The sequence below is a fragment of the Leucopleurus acutus genome, assembly GCF_964270905.1.
Source record: "Leucopleurus acutus genome assembly, chromosome: 2".
Lineage (NCBI taxonomy): Eukaryota > Metazoa > Chordata > Mammalia > Artiodactyla > Delphinidae > Leucopleurus > Leucopleurus acutus.
The window spans coordinates 14,432,564-14,438,563 of record NC_139143.1 but is presented as its reverse complement, the minus strand read 5'-3'; positions in this window follow the sequence as shown (position 1 = coordinate 14,438,563).

The following is a 6,000-nucleotide window of genomic DNA, read 5'->3' as shown; positions in this document are numbered from 1 at the left end:
CTCCCTGTGTCCTCAAGTCCATTCTCTACATCTGTGTCTTTATTCCTGTCCTGGCCCTAGCTTCATCAGAACCATTTTTTTTTTTTTTAGATTCCATATATATGTGTTAGCATACAGTATTTGCTTTTCTCTTTCTTACTTCACTCTGTATGACAAACTCTAGGTCCATCCACCTCACTACAAATAACCCAGTTTCATTTCTTTTTATGGCTGAGTAATATTCCATTGTATATATGTGCCACATCTTCTTTATCCATTCATCTGTTGATGGACACTTAGGTTCCTTCCATGTCCTGGCTATTGTAAATAGAGCTGCAATGAACATTGTGGTACATGACTCTTTTTGAATTATGTTTTTCTTAGGGTATATGCCCAGTAGTGGGATTGCTGGGTCATATGGTAGTTCTGTTTTTAGCTTTTTAAGCAACCTCCATACTCTTCTCCATAGTGACTGTATCAATTTACATTACCACCAACAGTGCAAGAGGGTTCCCTTTTCTCCACACCCTCTCCAGCATTTATTGTTTATAGATTTTTTGATGATGGCCATTCTGACGGGTGTGAGGTGATACCTCACTGTAGTTTTGATTTGCATTTCTCTAATGATTAGTGATGTTGAGCATCCTTTCGTGTGTTTCTTGGCAATTTGTATATCTGCTTTGGAGAAATGTCTATTTAGGTCTTCTGCCCATTTTGGGATTGGGTTGTTTGTTTTTCTAATATTGAGCTGCATGACCTGCTTGTATATTTTGGAGATTAATCCTTTGTTAGTTGCTTTGTTTGCAAATACTTTCTCCCATTCTGAGGGTTGTCTTTTGGTCTTGTTTATGGTTTCCTATGCTGTGCAAAAGCTTTTAAGTTTCATTAGGTCCCATTTGTTTATTTTTGTTTTTATTTCCATTTCTCTAGGAGGTGGGTCAAAAAGGATCTTGCTGTAATTTATGTCAGAGTGTTCTTCCTATGTTTTCCTCTAAGAGTTTTATAGTGTCCAGTCTTACATTTAGGTCTTAAACTCAAAATGTTTTAATTTTTGTGTGTGGTGTTAGGAAGTGTTCTAATTTCATTCCTTTACGTGTAGTTGTCCAGTTTTCCCCGAACCATTTATTGAAGAGGCTGTCTTTTCTCCATTTTGTATTCTTGCCTCCTTTATCAAAAATAAGGTGACCATAGGTGTGTGGGTTTATCTCTGGGCTTTCTATCCTGTTCCATTGCTCTACATTTCTGTTTTTGTTCCAGTACCATACTGTCTTGATTACTGTAGCTTTGTAATATAGTCTGAAGTCAGGGAGCCTGATTCCTCCAGCTCCCTTTTTCTTTCTCAAGATTGCTTTGGCTATTTGGGGTCTTTTGTGTTTCCATACAAATTGTGAAATTTTTTTCCACTTCTGTGAAAAATGCCATTGATAGTTTGATAGGGATTGCATTGAATCTGTAAATTGCTTTGGGTAGTAGAGTCATTTTCACCATGTTGATTCTTCCAATCCAAGAATATGGTATATCTCTCCATCTGTTTGTATCATCTTTATATTCTTTCATCAGTGTCTTATACTTTTCTGCATACAGGTCTTTTGTCTCCTTATGTAGGTTTATACCTAGGTATTTTATTCTTTTTGTTGCAATGGTAAATGGGAGTGTTTCCTTAATTTCTCTTTCAGATTTTTCATCATTAGTGTACAGGGATGCAAGAGATTTCTGTGCATTAATTTTATATCCTGCTACTTTACCAAATTCATTGATTAGCTCGAGTAGTTTTCTGGTAGAGTCTTTAGGATTCTCTGTGTACAGTATCATGTCATCTGCAAACAGTGACAGCTTTACTTTTCTGTTTTGGATAACTTGTATTTCTTTTTCTTCTCTGATTGCTGTGGTTAGGACTTCCAAAACTATGTTTGAGTAAAAGTGGTGAGAGTGGACAACCTTGTCTTGTTCCTGATATTAGAGGGAATGCTTTCAGCTTCTCACTGTGAGAATGATGTTAGCTGTGGGTTTGTCATATAGTGACTTTATTATGTTGAGTTATGTTCCCTCTGTGCCCACTTTCTGGAGAGTTTTATAATAAATGGATATTGAATTTTGTAGAAAGCTTTTTCTGCAACTATTGAGAGTATCATATGTTTTTTATCCTTCAGTTTGTTAATATGGTTTATCACATTGATTGATTTGCTTATATTGAAGAATCCTTGCATTCATGGGATAAACCCAAGTTGATCGTGGTGTATGATCCTTTTAATGTGTTGTTGGATTCTTTTTGCTAGTTCTTTGTTGAGGATTTTTGCATCTATGTTCATCAGTGATCATTGGCCTGTAGCTTTCTTTTTTTGTGACATCTTTGTCTGCTTTTGGTATCAGGGTGGTGGTGGCCTCGTAGAACGAGTTTGGGAGTGTTCCTCCCTCTGCTATATTTTGGAAGAGTTTGAGAAGGATAGGTGTTAGCTCTTCTCTAAATGTTTGGTAGAATTTGCCTGTGAAGCAGTTTGTTCCTGGGCTTTTGTTTGTTGGAAGATTTTTAATCACAGTTTCAATTTCAGTGCTTGTGATTGGTCTGTTCATATTTTCTGTTTCTTCCTGGTTCAGTCTCAGCAGTTTGTGCATTTCTAAGAATTTGTCCATTTCTTCCAGGTTGTCCATTTTATTGGCATATAGTCCTTTTAATAATCTCTCATGATCCTTTGTATTTCTGCAGTGTCAGTTGTTACTTCTCCTTTTTCATTTCTAATTCTATTGATTTGAGTCTTCTCCCTTTTTTTCTTTATGAGTCTGGCTAGTGGTTTATCAATTTTTGTTTATCTTCTCAAAGAACCAGCTTTTATTTGTATTGATCTTTGCTATTTTTTCTTTCATTTCTTTTTCAGTTGTTTCTGATCTGGTCTTTATGAATTCTTTCCTTCTGCTAACTTTTGGGTTTTTTTTGTTCATCTTTCTCTAATTCCTTTAGGTGTAATGTTAGGTTGTTATCTGAGATTTTTCTTGTTTCTTGAGGTAGTATTGTATTGCTATAAACGTCCCTCTTAGAACTGCTTTTTGCTGCATCCAGTATGTTTGGGTTGTCATGTTTTCATAGTCATTTGTTTCTAGGTATGTTTTGATTTCTTCAGTGATCTCTTGGTTATTTACTAGCATATTGTTTAGCCTCCATGTGTTTGTATTTTTTACAGTTTTTTTTCCTGTAATTGATATCTAGTCTCATAGCATTGTGGTCGGAAAAGATACTTCATGTGATTTCAATTTTCTTAAATTTACCAAGCTTTATTTGTGACCCAAGATATGACCTATCCTTGAGAATGTTCCATGAGCACTTGAGAAGAAAGTGTATTCTGTTGTTATTGGTTAGAATGTACTACAAGTATCAATTAAGTCCGTCTTGTTGAATGTGTCATTTAAAGCTTGTGTTTCCTTATTTATTTTCATTTTCGATGATCTCTCCATTGGTGAAAGTGGGGTATTAAAGTCCTGTACTATTATTGTGTTACTGTCGATTTCCCCTTTTATGGCTGTTAGTGTTTGCCTTATGTTTTGAGGTGCTCCTATATTGGGTGCAGAAATATTTACAATTGTTACATCTTCTTCTTGGGTTGATCCCTTGATCATTATGTAGTGTCCTTCTTTGTCTCTTGTAATAGTCTTTAGGAGAATTGCCTGATACGAGAATTGCTAGACCAGCTTTCTTTTGACTTCCATTTGCATGGAATATCTTTTTCCATCCCCTCACTTTCAGTCTGTATGTGTCCCTGGGTCTGAAGTGGGTCTCTTATAGACATCATAAATATAGGTTTTTGAAACCATTCAGCCAAGTGTATGTCTTTTGGTTCGAGCATTTAATCCATTTACATTTAAGGTCTTTTTCGGTATGTATGTTGCTATTACCATTTTCTTAATTGTTTTGGGTTTGTTATAGTAGGTCTTTTCCTTCTCTTGTGTTTCCTGCCTAGAGAAGTTCCTTTAGCATTTGTTGTAAATCTGGTTTGGTGGTGCTGAATTCTCTTAGCCTTTGCTTGTAAAGGTTTTAATTTCTCTGTCAAATCTGAATGAGGTCCTTGCTGGGTAGAGGAATCTTAGTTGTAGGTTTTTCCGTTTCATCTCTTTAAATATGTCCTGCCACTCTCTTTTGGCTTGCAGAATTTCTGCTGAAAGATCAGCTGTTAACCTTATCGGGCTTCCCTTGTATGTTATTTGTTGCTTTTCCTTTGCTGCTTTTAACATTTTTTCTTTGTTTTTAAGTTTTGATAGTTTGATTAATATGTGTCTTGGTGTGTGTCTCCTTGCATTTATACAGTATGGGACTCTCCATGCTTCCTGGACCTGATTGACTATTTCCTTTCCCATGTTAGGGAAATTTTCAACTATAATCTCTTCAGATATTTACTCAGCCCCTTTCTTTTTCTCTTCTGCTTCGGGGACCCCTATAATTTGAATGTTGGTACATTTAATGTTGTCTCAGAGGTCTCTGAGACTGTCCTCAGTTCTTTTCATTTTTTTTTCTTTATTATGCTCTGTGGTAGGTAGTTCCACTATTTTATCTTCCAGGTCACTTATCCGTTTTTCTGCCTCAGTTTTCTGCTATTGTTTCCTTGTAGAGAATTTTTAATTTCGTTTATTGTGTTGTTCATCATTGTTTGTTTGCTCTTTAGTTCTTCTAGGTCCTTGTTAAACGTTTCTTGTATTTTCTCCATTCTATTTTGAAGCTTTTGTATCATCTTTGCTATCATTATTCTGAATTCTTTTTCAGGTAGGCTGCCTATTTCCTCTTCATTTGTTTGGTCTGGTGGGTTTTTACCTTGCTCCTTCATCTGCTGTGAATTTCTCTGTCTTCTCATTTTGCATAACTTTCTGTGTTTGGTTACTCCTTTTCACAGGCTGAAGGTTCTTATTTCCCGTTGTTTTTGGTGTCTGCCCCCAGTGGGTAAGGTTGGTTCAGTGGCTTGTGTAGAATTCCTGGTGGAGGGGATTGGTGCCTGTCTTTCTGGTGGGCAGGGCCACGTCCGGTGGTGTGTTTTGGTGTGTCTGTGAACTTAGTATGATTTTAGGCAGCTTCTCTGCTAGTGGCTGAGGTTGTGTTCATGTCTTGCTAGTTGTTCGGCATGGGGCATTCAACACTGGAGCTTGCTGGCCATTGGGTGGAGCTGGGTCTTAGTGTTGAGACAGAGATCTCTGGGATAGCTGTCGCTGATTGATATTACACGGCGCCGGGAGGTCTCTGGTGATCCAGTTTCCTGAACTTGGCTCTCCCACCTCAGAGGGCCAGGCCTGACACCAGGCCAGAGCACCAATACTCTGTCAGCCACACAGCTTAGGAGAAAAGGGAGAAAAAAAGAAAAGAAAGAAAAAAAGATAGTTAAAAAGAAAGGAATACAAAATAAAATAAAATAATTAAAATAAAAAAGTAAAAAAAATTATTAAAATAAAAATAGAGGTAACAAAAAAAAGAGAGCGAGCAAACCAGTAAATAAATCCACCAATGATAAGAAGTGCTAAAAGCTATACTAAGATAAACATAAAAATCAGAAACAATGCAGTCTCAGACAACAAACCCCATGTCTACATTTGCTCCCAAGGTCCACCGCTTCAATTTTGGGTTGATTCGTTGTCTATTCAGGTATTCCACAGATGCAGGGTACCTCAAGTTGCTTGTGGGGATTTAATCCGCTGCTCCCAAGGCTGCTGGGAGAGATTTACCTTTCTCTTTGTTTGCACAGCTCCCGGGGCTCAGCTTTGGTTTTGGCCCCACCTCTACGTGTAGGTTGCCCTCAGGCTTCTCTTCCTGCCCAGACAGGATGGGGTTAAAGCAGTGGCTGATTAGGGGACTCTGGCTCACTCATCCTTGGGGGGAGGGAGGGGTACGGTGGTTATAATTGGAGTGCGGGGCGAGCCTGTGGCGGCAGAGGCCAGCATGACGTTGCAACAGCCTGAGGTACGCTGTGTGTTCTCCTGGAGGACTTGTCCCTGGATCACGGGACCCTGGCAGTGGTGGGCTGCACAGGCTTTCGGGAGGGGAGGTGTGGA